This window comes from Ctenopharyngodon idella, chromosome 19 (genome assembly GCF_019924925.1).
Source record: "Ctenopharyngodon idella isolate HZGC_01 chromosome 19, HZGC01, whole genome shotgun sequence".
NCBI lineage: Eukaryota > Metazoa > Chordata > Actinopteri > Cypriniformes > Xenocyprididae > Ctenopharyngodon > Ctenopharyngodon idella.
Window position 1 is genome coordinate 23,936,595 of NC_067238.1, and position 18,516 is coordinate 23,955,110.

Sequence of the window (18,516 nt, forward strand, 5' to 3'; positions counted from 1 at the left end):
ATTCAGAGGAAATGGCTTACTTCCTTATTTTAAATAAGTGGATAATATGTGCAAACCCCGCACCTCAGCCGATTCTAAAGATTTCTTTGGTCATGTCAATCAGTGATGATTGACTACACAACGCTAAAGCCTAACCCTAACCTTAACCTTAAAGTCACCATGAAATCAATTCTTGTTTTTTTTTTTTTTTTTTTTTTTTTTTTAATGAAATATAGCAGTATTTATTATAAATGATTTATCCATGCATTTCATATTTTTTTTTTTTTTTTAAATTCATGTGCCCTTGTAATCATTAATCAAAATCCCACTTGCAGCGATCTCTTCTCTGATGATGCGTTTCCTGGCACAGGGGCAGCAATAGCAAAACACAATGATCCAACGATCCAATCAATTTTAAATTTTTAAGCAGGTTATGTTCATTTTTTAAAAATGTACATTTTTCAATAAGTACCTATATATAACAGCTTGGGGTGTGAGTGTGTGCAGTGTACGTTGTAGAACAAAACGTCAAATAATCATCAAGTTATGTTTACCACAGGCTTTATTTTACTCATAAATTGAAAAACCCCATAGGAAAATCTCGAAGGAACCATTGGCAAATTAGACTTCCGGGTTCTGACGTCATACCTGCACCACGAATCCATGAAGCCTGAACTTTTCTTGACAGGTGTCTGAGTGATTAAGTTGACCAATGAAATCAGCTGCAGGTTTGGTCTGAACTGGTTTCATGCGGATAATTCAGTCAGTGTTGCCAACTTAGCGACCCCTTTAGCATCTTTTTATCAATAAAGCACCTAGTGACGAATCTTGTGACTTTTTAAAGCACCTAGTGACAAATCTAGTGACTTTTTGGACAAACCTCAGACAAAAAAAAAAAAAAAAAATAAATAAATATATATATATATATATATATATATATATATATATATACTACCGGGGAAATGAGATATATAGGAAAAGAAAACGGCTTTATTAGACATCTGGTTATATTATATTATATTATATTATATTATATTACAGTATGTGAGCACAGATTAGGAGAGAAAACATTAGGCAGGCAGAATGCAAGTACGATGTGATGACGTTACAAATATGCAAATTAACCATGGCGTCATCTAGCGACATTTAGCGACTTTTTGGGCTGGCTTTTCCTATTTTCTTTCGAAAATAGTTGGCAACACTGAATTCATTTATTTCTATAATAATACAAGGCCACAGGTAACTACAGACGTGCTGATATTTGTTATATTTTTGTTATATTGCTTTCATAAAAAAGTAATATAAGAGAGAATTTCATATCGAGCAACACACATTCCACACAAAAATCGTCCATTTTGTACATTTCTTCTAATAACTATCGCTGACAAAGTTCCAAAAGAAGCCACAGCGTCTAGCTTTAAAAGCCGGTCTGGATCACTTTAAGTGGAGCGGAGTGACAGAGATTCACGTCTCAGCGTTTCAGCTCCACTCCGTTTCAATTTCCCGTTCCCTGTTCTGAGCGAACTGAACATTTAGTGCAACTTCACACAGTGTTGTTGTACTAGCGGAACACCTGCTCTGTCATTTAGATTCGAGAAACTCATTGACCTGTAATATTAAACTCTAAAAACGTTCAAAAAACCTAAAATACGATTTGTTTAACGTCACTATGTTTTTCTATACTTTTTAATGGAACAACCTCCCACCCCTTCTTTTTAACTGGGCCGGCCAACTGCTCCATATTTGGATTACACATTCACACACTCTTACGCACGCCTCCACACACTCACTCCCTCCGTCAAACACACTCACTCACTCACTCACTCGCTGGAGGTGGGGGCACGGAGAGATAGAGCTATTAGCTCGGGCTGCAGCAGACATCGTTGTACGAGCGGAGGGGAGACGATTCCACCGGTTGTGCGCGAGAACGCACGGAGCCCTGGCAACACGGAGAGCCTCGCGCTTCCCTGTCTGTTATACCGTACAGTAAGTCCATGCATTTATTTAACCAGCACAAAACTAGCTTTTGGGTTTGCTTGCTATCTGGGAATAATGGCTGGGAACTAAAAGACGCAGGAGGAACAGTATGACGTTTATTTAAAAACCCTTGTAAATATTTACTGTGACATTTGCACTAATTATTATGTCATCCTGTCTGCATTCGACCGGGCGAAATGTACAAGATGTGCTGTTTGTCATCTCGATTAAAAATTATATAACTACTTTGAAGTAGCGCACGGGAAGCGGGGCGGTTACTTGCGAGCTGTAAGCCCGAGCAGGGAGCGCTCTCGCCGGGGCTGGAGTAACTGCGCCACCCCGCCTTCATTCATCGCTCCAGATAGACTTATAAACATCAATTTACCGGTGGATTAATGATCAGTCAGCTGTACTTTTTAAAGACACTGTCAATCGCCGTATCTGTGCGCACTTCTGCTGAGTCAACACTGTTGCTGGAAGGCTTTTGATGTGAAAACACAATCGCGGAAGTTTTAGTAAGTCTGTACTAGAGTTGCGATTTCAACCCGTGTGCACAGTTTAATCCACGACGACGTGTCTGTTTAATTGTGAATAGCCCGTACTAGTAGTAGGCTACAACAAATTTGTCTCAGTTTCACTCCCACTGTGTTTTAATACAAACTGGCTGTGTTTCAATACCTAGTGAGCGTTATTTTTAGGCATCATAAAACGCAGTGTGATTTGTTTGGCGCGTTCTGAATTGACTCCAATACTGCTGTCTAGGTAGGCAGCCTTACTAGGTTTGGAGACGCAGCCATTGAGTGTATCCCGTCGTGATGTCACTCGGTTCATCCCGGCTGGTTATATAATGATCTGTTGCTGTGTATATTTCATGTGTTGGCAGGGCTGATGGGGCGCTCTATGCGTTGTGACCGACATGCAGTGCCGGGTTTTGTTGCTTTACTAAATAAACGGTGCAATTTAGCGTTGAATATGTAAACAGCTGGTTAAGACAGCCTTAAGTAGGTCTTTCGTAAGGGTCAGTATCACGATGTCACATACTATACTGTATTGTGTGTTCTGTTCATTAATATATAGCCTTGAGTTTGTGCAGTTGCATACTATACTGTACTGTACTGTACTGTACTATACTATATTGCGCATATAGCCTTGACCATTTTGAATAGAGATTACTTTGAAACGATTCATTGCATATGTCATATATTACTGTACTGTAATGCAGGATACTATGATATGCTACACTATACTATGTAACACATTGTTTTGACTTTTGAATTGCGCTGATTGTGGATATAGGTTTATGGCTCATGGACAGTTGCTTATACTATGTATTATACTACTATATTGCACTGTACTGTGTATGCTAAACTATACTGAAATGTATAAATGTCGTTTTTAATTTCATTTTTAGATAATTGTGCACAGGTTTACAGCTGTTGAAGGATTAGTTCACTTTAAAATGAAAATTACCCCTAGATTTACTCACCCTAAAGCCACGTTTATAATGGATGGATGCACTTTCTTCATACTCGTTGAAGAAAGTGCGGGACGTTCACTCCCATTATAAAGCTTGGATGTGTCAGGATATTTATTAATATAACTCAGATTGTGTTCATCAGAAAGAAGAAAGTGATATACACCTAAGATGGCTTGAGGGTGAGTAAATCTTGGGGTAATTTTCATTTTAAAGTGAACTAATCCTTTAATGCACATACTATACTATACTATACTATACTATACTATATACTATTCTGTACCATGCAATATATGTATAGCTTTCACTTTTGAATGGACTTTATTGGCTTTTTATTTGACTTTATGGCTGATTGGACAAATGCAGCATATTCTATTCTGTTCTATTCTGTTCTATGCAACATATAGCTTTCATTTTTGGATTTAGTTATGTGCAGATTTACAGCTTATAGGACACTTGCAGATAAAGTGAAGCAAAAAATTTCATGTGGAAACACTGTTACTCCCAAAGGTCTGTTTAAATAGATTCAGATTCAGTTTTTGAAGAGATTTAATTCACTTTTAGAATTTGCATGCCATAAACAGGCAAAGAAAGAAGAAAGCCTTAGTGAGAAATGACATTTACAGAGCGAAAAATTCTCACGTTGAATGTTGAAAGACCAGCATGTTCAAATAAATAAAGGCGGATTATTTGCAGGGTCACCGTGCTACAGTTTCACTGTGTTCTGCAGAGTATTGCTGCCACATGCTTGGATTTCATGCTTATTATTAGTGTACATTTTCAAGGCTCTTGGATGATTAAGAAATTCTAGCGCTTTTAATAAAAATTCTGTTGTTTCGGAGAGCGAGTGGATTAGTGTTTCCCCTGTTTTTTGTTTGGTTGTAATACATTTCAAACGGTATGGGCTGCCCTTTGCAACCTGGGGACTAAGCTGTCTGCTCTGATTATGTAGTGAATGCTTTTTTTCAGAGGGATTTGTGCAGCGGTGAATTGCTCAGTGCTATAACTCGGAAAGCAAATCTCTGATGTCCCCGGTACCACTTACTTTTAAATGCTAATGAGCAGTAATTAAGACACAGAGTATGGCCTAATCACAAGTGCACTAGTGCGTCTGCTCATTTGTTCAGGTTTACACACACACACACACCTGCCACTTATGAAGTGCCCATTCTTGCTTCTCCTTAGTAGCTGTTCAAACTACCACAGTGTCAATGGAATTGAGTTTGATGAACTCAAATGAGTTTGTGACAGATGCAGGCAAGGCTAACTTGACACGCTCGAGTGCCAGTGAAATATGGAGGGACACACCTCCACCTGCAGACACTGCTTACATAATTCCACTGTGATTGACAGGGACAGTATCAGCCAATGGGCGAGTAGGCCCAGCTGGACAAGAAGTTTGTTTACACATTGGAGGGGTGGAGCCTAAGTCAACCTGGTTTCACCCTTTGCTGGAAAATAAGTCTCAAGTTAGGCCTATCCAGGCAAGCTCTTGAAGTACACTCCCTCACAGGTATGCATGCATGAACTCAAGACATGGGACGCATTGTTCTGCAGCATAAAAGGCAAATTAATGATACGCCAAGTCTTTCTCTGAGCTCTAACCTTTTTCTGTGATTGAAATTTGAGGGAGGACATTCCACAGTCTTGCCCCTTAAATCTAATACTTGGAGTCTGTGTTTACACCTGGTATTGAAATCTGTCTTGGTTATTTGATCACAAATTGGCCATCTGTTGCTGTTTACAACTGGTAGCATGTTCCATATATACTTTTAAATTTTAAGCTCGCCACACATGTGATGTTTGTGCATAATTTTTAAAGGAATAGTTCACCCATTCTGTTGCGTTTATCTTTATTCTGCAGAACACAAAAGATAAAAATGTTTCAGCTGTTCATACAATGAAAGTCAATGGGGTCCAAAAGTTTCAAGCTGGAAAAAGGAGTCCAGTGGTTCAATTTAACTTTAAGTCTTCGTATTTTGTACATTATCAACCTATGCTCATTGGACATACATGCCTCTATCTATATTTTTTGCAAAACTCCAGTACATACAATTCACTGCAGTTTCCAGTTGAAATGAACACTAGAGGAAGTAAACACCAACAACTTTTGTTCTTTCACACAAATCATGATTATTGATTAATAATGACTTATTTTCACATGGTTCCTTGCACAATGCTATGTTATTATGACCTCAAAACACTTTTACCATAGTGCATGATTTGTAAACTAATTAATTTTGATGTTTGCATCACAGATCCACATGAATGGCTTTTCTGATGTAGTAAACTTGCTCGATAGCTCACCTGGTACAGCATTGCACTTACGATGCAGATCGCTCGATAACAGTTCCGTGAACTATAAGTCACGATAAATTAAAGTGTTTAGTGTTGGTGGTATGTTATTTTTTTAAAACACGATAGAGGATAAAACTGAACACATTTTCCTTCGAAAGTGTTGCAAAACATGTTAGAAGCAATGAAAAATCATTTTGCGGAAATGTCACAGGCGCATATTTCCAATGAGCTTAAAATGGAAACAACACGTATACAGAACCCATATTCAATTATGGTGCCACATCATTAACATAAAACCTCAGTGGTGCTTGTGTCTTTATGACTACTTGATGTTAAGTCACATGACAAGCAAGAAGCATTGAAGTATGATGTTACTGACATGTCATCATATTGTATCTGGCAAAGCTTAAAGTCATGGTAAAATGTAAGTTGCAGCAGATCTTGTTTCCTTATTGTGACATACATCCGAGTGAAACATTTGTTGTTGTTTGGTTTGGAAGCAGATCTGGATGTGAGCTTGTGGTCGATTTTTAAGAGCAGGACAGAGTTTATGCAGACGAAATGGAGAAGTCCTGTGTACACCACCAGAGAGAAGTCTGTAATTTCGCCCAAAGATCCATTTATGACATTTTGATTCAAAATTATGAGGTCAAAAATAATTTAAAAAATGTAACATGCATGTATGAATTGTTTACAATATCAAAAACATGCACTAAGAAAATAGATTTTCATTTCACGTTGACTTTAAAATCCTTGTTTTAGTGCAGTGGTTGATTGACAGGTGAGTAGGCGGCCCTTCAGTGCTTCCCTGGACGCCTCAGAACAGATTAGAGTTTACACTACAAATGCAACATAGTCACATGCGTTTTCGACTACCTCTGAATGTGATGTGAGAGATTTGTTCACAGAACATTTTGGACCCCATTTACACCTGTATCTCTGTCCACTTGTGATTAGATGCTAGTGCCCTGTGTAAACGGGAGTCTACAGGAGTTCAACGTCCTTTCGCAGTGTCAAAGTCTCACAGCAGGAAGAGAGTATGAGGTGGGGAGAAGGAGGCAAGGAATGGGATCGATTGAGCAATTCTGTTTCCAGACCTTTATAGCCCTTTTCTTTCATCTCTCAGCTCTATTCATTTACTCTCCCTCCATGGGCGCAGTACACATCCCCAACCTGCTATTGTACTGCAGCGCTCAAGAGCTTTTTTTGATATCGAGATGAAAAACATTCCTTTCTCCAATGAGTGGATGTCAGCGTGCAGGCTGCTCGTCTTCCTCTAGACTCCCCATGATGGCTTTATCTAGAGCCTGAATTGAAGCTTTTATTTTTCAGCTGAACAATGTGATGAACGTGAACGTGCTTGAAACTGTTCATTGTTCAGTGAATGTGCTGATTTTTTTAATTTTTTAATTTTTTTTTATTTTGGGTCCTCTTATTCTTTTTGTCAAAGTGTGGCGCTTCAGGATCATCAATAAATCTTTTCATCCATCTAGAAGCATAGTTAAAAATAAAGCACTTGCATGAATAAATCACATACAAGCCTCCAGACTTCATATCCAGGCTCTACAGCTTGGAGAGTAACATACTTGTATGTGGGTTCTGGAGAGCCAGGAGTCATTTTGAAGTCTTTTAAAGCCCCATTTAAGACTCATGTGGCCTTAACGAGTCAGAAATATTGTAATTTTGAGTTAAAAGCACATGAATGATCAAGCGAAGTGGTGAAATTCTCAGTGATACCTGGGTTGTGCAAGTTGGTGGAAGGCAACACTGCAGTAGATTCAAGTAGGGCTGCATGATATTGGGGGGGGAAAAATGATTTTTTTTTCTGCAATATAGGCTATATTGGCAAATGAAAAAATACAGAATTTTCACCGGATGATTTGAATAGCTCTATTTGCAAAGAAGTAATTATTCTAGAGTGATTGGGATAATTGTGTTGCTGCATACAAAAGAAAATAATTTTAAAAAGCTGAAATTACTTTTTACTCTTTTTTTTTTTTTTTTTTTGAGTCAGTTTTTTGGTTTAACAATGTGAAAAAACTTGAAAAATGTTGATGTACTTTTCATAAGATCCAACTTAAACCAATTTCAGTTACCATAAGTTTAACAGACTGAGTTTAAAAAATGGCTTTCCACTTTTGACCCATTCATTATGACTATAAACTATGATTTTTATTGTGGTTTTTATTAAAATATTAAACAAAATATAAAATAAATTTCAATAATACTGTTGTGCTATTATATAAAAAATCTAATATTTAAGAAAAATAATACAAATTAATTTATTTTATATTACACTGTAACTAATATTTACATCCTAATTTCAGCATTTTTGAACATTAATCCATCAAGCTTGAATTTTGGTGCGGCATTATGTTCACACATGTACAGCTCATGATATTGGTGCGGCTCGATTCACAGTAAATGAATCAATTCACTCTGAAACACCATAAATCGAAGCCTTTGCGATTAGATAATCGCATTAAGCTATATTGCAATATTGATTTTGTTTCAATATTTCATGCAGCCTTAGACTGAAGTGAACGATTTTGCTGATTCCAGTGCTGTATATCATTAATGCATTTTGTACAACAAGGTTCTGGTCAACAAATATAAAGCTTATGATTCACACATTGTGGGTGCTTTATGTAAATTAATCTATTATTTTTTATATACCATGCATAATTAAATCAAAGGCTGTGTGAAAGTGATGCAGGCATATTAAATAATGCTTATCAGCTTGTACAACTACTGTTTATTTGTTTTGTTTAGTCTACTTCCGTATTTTGTTTCCGACCTACGTGATAACTGCTGCCTACCTTGGAAGTAGCAGCTTAACAGGTGCGCGTGAAGCATCAGCTGATCTGAGACTTTGTAGTGAAGATGGGCTCAGAAGAAATCGATAATAAGTTCTGAATGGCAGAGTGTGAATAGTGTAGCGGCTCTGTGCCAGTGTGGGGATCGATGACCCCTCTATGGGCCGCTGTTCTCCTCTCGTGTGGATATCTGTATGCTTGGTGCTCCCTCTGGGCATATCCAGACAGTAGAGCCACTATTGATGCTACTCTTTCACCATGAAAGCAACAAAGAAGAGCAAAGCTTCACGCTCATGTGCAGCTGGTTTAGAACACGATGAAAATCCTCTCTAAGCTTGTCATGGAAAAGGCCTGTTTTTGAAAGCCTTAAGTAGCACTCTCTTTTGGAGCCTCCTTAAAGGGATAGTTCACCAAAAATGAAAATTCGGCCCTCATTTATTCAAACTTGTATGACTTTCTTTCTTCAGTGGAACAGAAAAGTGATGTTTAGCAGAATATTCATGCTGATCTTACAATGAAAGTGAAAGGGGGCCAAGTATCACACAGCTATGCGCTATGTAGTATATCTCATGTAAAGCAATATTTATACTATATAGCAAATCTTTGCTGCGTGAAGATATATCTAAAGATATTAAGATATTATAAATGTTAACATCTTGATTGATCTATAAAGCTGCTTTGAAACAACGCATATTGTGAAAAGCACAATATAAATAAATTTGACTTGACCAAGAGCTGCCAAGTTCAGAAAATACCAAAAAGGCACCATAAAAAAGAATCATAAATAACCCTTCCACTATTTTGCAGGTCATCTGAAGCTGAGTGTGGTGAACAGATTGAAATTTATGTCCTTATTGACCAAAAACAGTCGTGGTCAACATTTACTTTCATTGTGTGGGGAAAATCTCTGCTAAAAATCTCATTTTGTTCTTAGTAAAAGTCATTCTGGTTTGGAACAACACAAAGATGAATAAATGATGACAATGAAATTTTGAAAATGTCAATGATGAAATTTTAATTTATGGGTGAACTATCTCTTTAAGGTTTCCCAGTTGTATGTTACACAGTTCATCATTGTGCAACACCCCTCAGGAAAATGACAGTCTAAAAGTCTCATTCTCAACATACATAGCAAAAGAATTATGTATCAGTCTGTTATTGAGGTTCTGCACAAAGCTAGACCTCTGTGCAGTGTTAGTGTACATTCATGTCTCTCAACCTTTTTATCCCAGCAGTTGGCCTTCATTCATATTTAATGGCATTCGCTATGTAGTTTGGCACTAGAATTGCCTTATTTGTAATGAGGAACTTGGTAGGGAAAAATTGCCCACCTATTTTTAGGCTCCATACTGTCAGTCTCATGTTTCATGTCACTAGTAATTCTTTTAGTATGAAAATGACTAAATAATAGAGCATTATGTGGCCGAATATCTCATCTCTGCTTCTTCCTTTCCATCTGATATGTATTACGTTTTGAAATGGCAATAAATTTAGCTTGTTTTGAACTGTTTTGCATATAGTTCATAAACAAAGGGCAGCTGGAACCATTTGACCAGCATGTTATAAGCCCTGAAGCAGAGAACACACAAATGAAGAAAATTCTCGTGGAGCCAAGATGCCATCCTTCCTGATGCAACTAGGCAGATAAATAGGACCACCAAGTGTTCTCCAACCGCAAAGCATACTTCTGTCTACCCTCATGTATCATGCAGTACAAGGCGGGATTACAGATTAAACTCCCTTGGAGTGACAGCTTGATCATCAGAAGAGAAAGTGAAGGGGCTGAGGTAGGGATTCCATGAGGAATGTATTCACTAAAATCTTCTTAAGAAAAAAGTTAAAGGCCCCTTTTACAAGATGTAATATAAGTCTGCGGTGTCCCCAGAATATGTCTGTGAAGTTTCAGCTCAAAATAACCCACATATCATTTATTATAGCTTGTCAAATTTGCCCCTATTTGGGTGTGAACAAAAACATGCCGTTTTTGTGTGTGTCCCTTTAAATGCAAATGAGCTGCTACTCCCGGCCCGCTTTCCAGAAGAGGGTGGAGCTTTAACAGCTCACACTTCAGTTGCTGAACAACTGAAGAAAGAAAAGACTATCGCAACTGTCACAAAGGATTGGGCCCCAGAGGTGGGAATATACCGGAAGATGTCTCCACCTTGCCAGGTGAGTGGGATGTAGTGGGACCTTATAAGGATCACGGGTCTCACAGCGGGTATCAGGATTGAATACTTCCAGCACAAAGGAGGATATGCACCGAGAGAAGAATTCAATAGCAGGAAAACTGCATGGATACAAACAATCCATGGAATACCGTAATCCACCCTTACCACTGTTATGTTTGGCATGATGGAGTCTTTCCTTAAAATGCATGCTGTATTATTCAGGTGACGTGAAGTCCCTAGCAACTCCTCACCTTGGTGAATTTTGTGGAAAGAACGCAGAGTTTTTGGGCAGGGTGCAGGGACTTTACTACAAGCTGTACTTAGTGCAGTTACAGTACGTTGAAGGAATTTCCTGAAGTTAACGCTGGCCTTGAATAGACAAAGTGTGGTTTAGACAAAGTGTGGTTTTGACAAAGGGGAGATGGACCAGAAAAAAACCAGGCTGACGCAAAGCAAAATACTTCACGCTGAGATAAAACCAGCGAAAGGCCATCCCAGTTCCGTCCCATTTCCCCTCTTAAGTGATGTCATTGGAGTGATGGAGATGCGCCAGCTTTGGAGGGAGAGGCGCTCCCCTTTTTTTTGTGGAGTTATCCCGTAAAGTCTTTCCAGAGAGACTCTCAGAGGAGTCAGCCAAGTCAGACAAGCATTCCTCCCTCTCGCATCTCTACCGCTCTGTTTTTTTCTTCTTTTTCCATCTATCCCTCCAACAATGTGTGTCTGAGTCAGCCAGAGGTACTTAAAACGTAAATTGTCAACGTGGGCACATTGAGAACAATTGAGTGTGTTCATTACCATTATACAGCTCTCAAATAATTTGGAGAAGATCACAGATCTCATAAGTCTTATTTAATGACTGTTAGTTGTATCATATCAGTATTCTTTTTATTAGTAGGTATTATTACTATTGCTCATGCTTAAGGTTAGGAACCTGAGTATTAAGTATTAAATAGCCTTCATGTGTGACATGTTAGTGCCACATACATGATATCTCAAATCATGTGGTTTATTGATGAGAGGTGTGTTATTAATTTTCTGAGTGATCTGACTTAAATTTTATGCCTAGCAGATGATAAAACAGGTGAGAAAATTTAGTCTTGCACTGAGATTAAATTTCTACAATATTTTGTCTAAATAAATGAAAAATAAAATTGTTAAATGCTAAAGTGAATTTAAGCTTTGCAACGTTATAATGTACTGTATGAAAAATGGATATTAATTTGCTAAATTGTTGTTTATTTTATGATTGTTGTTATGCTATAATAATACATAATATTAAATATATACTATTTATGTTATAATATAAATCTTAATATATAATATTAAAGGGGACCTATTATGCCCCTTTTCACAAGATGTAATATAAGTCTCTGGTGTCTCTAGAATGTCTGTGAAGTTTCAGCTCAAAATACCCCACAGATCATCTATTGTAGCTTGTCAAATTTGCCCCTATTTGGATGTGAGCAAAAAAACACCGTTTTTGTGTGTCTCTTTAAATGCAAAAGAGCTGCTGCTCCCGGCCCGCTTTCCAGAAGAGGGCAGAGCTTTAACAGCTCGCGCTTTGGTCACTCAACAACAACAAAGCTGGAGAATCTCACACAGCCAAAATGACGATTGTCAGTAACAGTGTTCAGCCTTACATTGTTCAAACCGAAGTCAGGACACTGATAGAGAAACTCAGGAAGAAGTTACAACTTTTAGAATGCAACTGGACGTTTCTGAATGGTTAGTGGATAAATGTATGTAGTTGTTGTGGAGTTAAGTTGATTCATTCAACTCCTCGACTAGCATGTATCATCATGTTAATCTTTTGTGCAAATCCAGCGTTGAATTGACCCTCGTTTGTGAAGCAGTCCGGCGTAAAATGACGGCATGTCAACAACACTCTACTACAACAACTCTTCCTCTTCTCTAAAGGAGCCCAACATGGCGTGTTGCGTGTCGCTGGGGGCAGGGATTATGTAAATTTTGGGGTTTGTGATGTCATCAACCCTGGAAAAAACTTGTTGTAGTCTCTACCAGCCATTTGTTGTAGTCCTCAAAAAGTGATTTTTGTAAAAGAAAATACCTCCCTTTGCATTGAACTTTGAGTGTCGTAACTTTGCAGATGTTGTTTATGCTCAAGCAGCAACATTACACACTAACTAAAGTTAAAAAAGTGAAATCATAATAAAAGACACCTTTTAAATGATGCAAAATGCTGAAATTCAAATTTGCTGAAGTTTCAATTTAACTGTGTTATTAAATTATAAGTGTTTTTAAAGATTAATTTTAAGTGAGCGTAAGAAAAGTAATCTAAATGTAAAATAGAGGAAATGAGCATGAACAATTTAATATCCAATACTGGCCGATGAATATCCAATATGCATATGTATGAATTTAAAAAAAAAACTTCTTTTCTTGACTGATATGGTCCTGATATAATGTACATCCCTAAAAATCACTTGAAGGAAGGACACAAGCCATATCTAAAGACCAAAATATCATAGAAACTCTTTTTACAGTATGCATTCAGCTAGCAATGCCCGTAACACCTTAGTAACTTTTGTAATTTTGCATACAAAATGTACTTTTATAAGAAAAGGTAAAAATCCAGTGGCTTGCTTTTATATCTTAGCTAAAAAGCCTGTTAATGATAAATGTGAAGGTTCTTGCTAAATAGGCTGTCTCTTGCACAGAGTCAACAGCTGTCAGCGTGCTGAAGCAGCTTTGGGATGGGGAGGTTTGCAGGTTGAATGAGCAGCAGGCAGTGGACTGATGAGGCCTGACACAGATGAATGAGGTTAATCTGAAGGCCACCGTGTAAAGCGGTATCCCAGGTGTCAGCAGTGACTGAGAATATTTACCATAAGCTACTGCACAGGAAGTCCAGATATCTTATTTGTTTACTCTACTCTTCTTGTGATGGTTACCCAACCGAAACCGCCATCTCAGAAACCATATGGAAAATGGGTCACTGTAGTACACGGCATGAGGATGTTCTGCTGTCGATCTGCTGAGTCTTGTTCCTGAAATGTCAGCCGTCTGTGACATCTGCAGATCCACACTTGATTCTTAATGCAGGTTTAAAGAGGTCTGCTCGTCCCAGCATGCATTTTAATGCACGTCTCATTTTAAGGGCATCATGGAAATCCATTTTGAGCGTAGTAAATAAAGTCAATGGGTTTAGCTGGCACTGTAAAAGAGAATTTTCCCATACATGAAATAAAATGCATCATATCCGCAAACAAAAAGAATGATTGATCAGTTCTGAGGGCTTTTTGTTTGTGTCTGAAGTGGTATTTTCCAGGGAGAGAGGTGTGGTATGCAAAATAGATACTACAGCCTTGGCACTGCTTCTGTTAAACATTTCATGTCACGTCCGGAATTGCTATTTATTTACCCTTCACAGTTGGAGGCGAGAAGGAGAGCAGGCGCGAGGGAAGGGCACAGGGCGAGTTCTCATCTTCAGCTGTCTGAATGCAGCCAGATATCCATCTCATTAGAAAAGACCATAAAAGAAAACATTTTCTAGATAACTAACTTTATAAATCACTCATTCTTCGGTGGTGGGTGGGACATGTTCAAAGCCTGCAAGGAATCAGCACCAGGGTTATTAAAGTTAGCTGAAACTAAAAACATAAAACAACTTTTATTGCTTGAAATAAAATAACCTTAAGCGGAAATATTTAAAAAAAAAAATAATAAATAAACTTATTTTATTTCAGCTATTATTCTCATTTTAAAATATCTACAGCTAAAACTGAAATGAAAATTATGATATAGACCTATTTAATAAACAAAAACTAATAAAAATGACAAAAACAAATTTCATTGAAATGAAAAGAGAAAATATTCAAATTCAGAATATTAATAAAATCTCTACCACAGATTACCACAGATTTTATCACAGATTTCAGCTGAACTGGATTGCCATCATCAAGTACCTTGTTTATTAAATGTTTTGTAATCTTATTATGTTTTCAGCTAATGTAGTACTATTAGCTTTGTTTAAAATATCACATAAACTTTCACATGTTAAAAAGTTCAATAAGACAATCGCAAAAGTAATCCATATGCATTTAGCGGTTTAGTCTTCTAAAGAGACACAGTTGTTTTAAATGATGAACATATAAAAATGTAGGCTTTTATTCACATATAAGCATATATAAACAAAATACCTTAATGTATTTTTTTTTTTTTTTGAAGAAATGTTTTTGAAACGACATGAGGATAACTAAATGAAGACAGAATTTTCATTTTTGGGTGAATTATACTTGCCACGATGTGCAGTGTAAAGTCTAAAGTCTGGGGGATCCTGCATGATTGCATGATTTTGCCAAGTAGGACATGTTCCTGGACCAGCATCTTTGTTGGTCCTGGAACAACATTTCAGATTCCTCAAGCAACCAATCAGATTATAAGGTTAGACTGGGCTTGGGTCTTCCACCACATTCTTATCAAGTCTGACTGTACGGGTAGATAAAGTGTTGGCTTAGGTTTAGGGTTAGGTTTGGGGTTAGAGAGTCTTATGTTTATTTAACAGGACAGTTGTTCTAGGACCAACAAATGATGTTGATCCAAGAGCACAATCTACTTGGCAAAGCCCTGGATCCAATTAGTTAGGGTAATGTAACATTACATGACAGTACTAGTAATGCACTAAAATGATTTTTTTTTACCAAAATTAAAGTTTAAATTTAGCTGAAAACCAAAAATAAAGTTTTTTTTAATACATGTAATATAGCGCACATATTTAGAAAAATGCTCCACTCCTTTTTTCTAGCTAACTATCATGTTTATGGTCATTGAATTTGAATGGCTTTCCTGAAGTAAATGTATTGTGTGACATTGTTTACAAGCTGTTTTATTGACGTCTTTCTGCAGTTGAAACACTGATTGAGCAATTACATGAGACGTGATACTTTTCAGTTACACTGTTTCTTTCAACATACCCAGCCCTTGCGTCCACACAGCTGACATGTTAAAGGGTTAGTTCACCCAAAAATGAAAATGTCATTTATTACTCACCCTCATGTTGTTCTACACCCATAAGGCCTTCTTTCATCTTCAGAACACAAATTAAGATATTTTTGATGAAATCCGATGGCTCAGTAAGGCCTCTATAGACAGCAATGCCATTGAACTTCTCAAGATCAAGAAAGGCACTCAAAACATATTTAAAACAGTTCATGTGAGTTCAGTGGTTCAATCTTAATATTATAAAACAACGAGAATACTTTTTGTGTGCCAAAAAAACAAAATAATGACTTTTCAACGATATCTAGTGATGGCCGATTTCAAAACACTGCTTCGAATCTTTTGTTTCAAATCAGTGATTTGGAGCGCCAAAGTCACGTGATTTCAGCAGTTTGGCATTTTGACATGCAATCCGAATCACTGAATAGGAGAAAGTGCAATGCACAATATGGCTGAATAAGTCCCGCCTTCTAAATAAAAGAACCAATTGCTGATTGGTAAAGTCATCGTGTCACTGCAGCTGCCATTAGAAGCTCCGGTTTCTATAGAAACAGTCAGTGTTCTGAGACGCGCTTAGGACTGCGCATACGCATTAGCTTGGTCCAGCCTGAAAAATTCAGTTTTTTTTTTTTTGTCATGTTTGAGCATTTATAAACAAAATTTATGAGACCATTGATTTCATTTCAAATATGAAATATAACTGCAAGCTTGGCGAACACTTGCATGACTAAAATAGATACCTGAGAGGTGTTTTAAAGATGGCCGCCGAGTTAAATGACTTGTCTTAAAGAGACTTTGATCCCTTGCTAGTACCAGGCTTTTAGTTCAGCCTTTAGCATGAGCAATAGATAAACTCATGGAGATAGTCTGGTATAACTGAGTGTAGCACCAGCCATGCCACGATACTTGTTACTAAACCAAGCCAGTCTGACACCTTCCCACGTTCATCGCGATTGTGATTCAAGTAAAGGTCAGTATGTGATGCATAACGAGCTGCCGGAGACTATCTTACAAGGATTTCTAGTTGACGCTGGCTGAGATGATTTGACCTTGAGTGTCCGTGAACTTTATTCTCAGAGGTCAGTTTTCCTCGGCTGTTTGCTGTGGTCGGGGTCATTGTTGGGATAACAGCCATCTCACCGAGTGTGCTTGTGTTTTTCTGGAGATTACATCAGGAAAGGCATACCAGAAAGGGGCTGGGGGCTTCTTCTTTTTCCTGTTGGGAAATGATTTGATTCATGTCGCCTGTGTTCTCAGTCTCAGCAACATATTCATACTAGTTACCTCAACGTTCGAGCACAAGCCGAGCTCTGGCGTTTTCTCTCAGCCGGTGACAGAGAGACAGCGGGATAAAATATGGGGTGTGTTGTGGAACACAGCACTGTATTTTTTGGGCTTTGAACAACTTCAGAAAAGAGGCAGTGTTTTTTTTTTTTTTTTTTTTTGAGCATTCTCTGACAGGAACCCACCCTTGGAGAAACATTATATGGTAGACTCGCAATTTCAAGGATTGTCTACTTTGAGCACAAAGACATTCTTTCCCATTCTCCGGCGAGCCTTCAAACTTTCAAGTCCAAAGACAAGGGAACGTAACAGTTTCCAAATAGTTTCCTCTGTGAAAAACGTTGGCAGATGATGTGCCGTAGACCTCGCTCTAACTGCTCAGAAGTTGCTAGATTAGCAGGTTTCATTGAATTCTCACAGTCTGTTTGCCAAGTGTAGCTCGTGATCGTTCCATCAATAGTAATATTTCTCAATCCTGCCTGTTCTAGCTTAGAAAGCAGTGTACTTGTTGTTGTTGTTGTCGGTGGTGATGTTTAATCTTTTAAGCCTGAGGGCAGATTTTGTAATGCATTGTAAAGGAATTACACATTGTTACACCAACTTCCCATAGTTACTCCAATTTCCCAAATCTCAGAGGATAAATCAGCCATTCATTAAGCATTCTGAGGATTTTTTTGCTGTTTGGTGTGGGGGGGGAAAAATTCAGTCTCACTATTTTTCAGAAGAACCACATTTCATGGCAAGTCACACATTCATTTGTAAATTGGGACCTAGCGGGACTCTAACTTTAGATAACTATCCTCGACCATCACCAATCTCTATAGTTATCTATAGTTATCCAAAGAATAGCACTCAACAACACCATTACATCACTGTCCATTCAATAGCATATGCTTTTGCATTATTATTCCTGTTTACTTTTCATAGCCATTCATTCTCATATGAGCAATTTGGACCATTTAAACTTTAACCAAATTAGTATTTTGTGTTATGTCTAAAGCTCTGGGTATACTTCGCTTTTTTACGCGTGCGCTAGTGTACGCGCACAGTTGAACGCACAGCCTTGCAAAGTATACTTCATTTGACTCGTACACGTGCATGCACAGTTTTGAGCAATCTCTCGCCACGAGTTACAACCCATGTAAACATCTTTGTATTCCTTCATGCTAGAGTTGTCCAAGTAAGGGTACTGTCTAACCTCTTCGCACAATCTCTCGTCTATGTAGGCCTCCATTGTCGCTGTAGCTTGCATGCGTTCCGGTCTGTTCTGTTTATGTAGTTTTTCTTTGACTACCTTGTAAATCGACGCCCACAGGGTCACGGTTGCCACCTTGTGGATAAACTAATTACTGAAAAAAAAAAATTAAATGCGCATGTACGTGCAGGTCGAACAAGTACATGTGATTACAAAAATCCGGCGGTGCGCGTACAGTACGTGCGTACTCTTCTGATGCCGAAATTCACGTCATACACACTGCGCTGACCCTCACGTACTCGTAAAAAGTGAACTAAACTTTGGGCTTTACTGTTAAGACATTTGGAACAGTTTTAACTTAAAAAC

At 37.9% G+C, this 18,516-nt stretch overlaps 1 protein-coding gene across 4 annotated transcripts in view; it reads left to right on the forward strand.

Annotated features, from left to right (window-relative positions):
• The first annotated feature begins 1,754 nt into the window (after positions 1 to 1,754).
• Positions 1,755 to 18,516, forward strand: part of atxn1a (ataxin 1a) — a 109,444-nt gene continuing 92,682 nt past the window's right edge. For all 4 annotated transcript variants that reach the window (XM_051871822.1, XM_051871823.1, XM_051871821.1 and 1 more), the window contains exon 1: positions 1,755 to 1,965. The gene's annotated coding sequence lies outside the window, so the exon portion shown is untranslated. The remainder of the gene's footprint in view (positions 1,966 to 18,516) is intronic.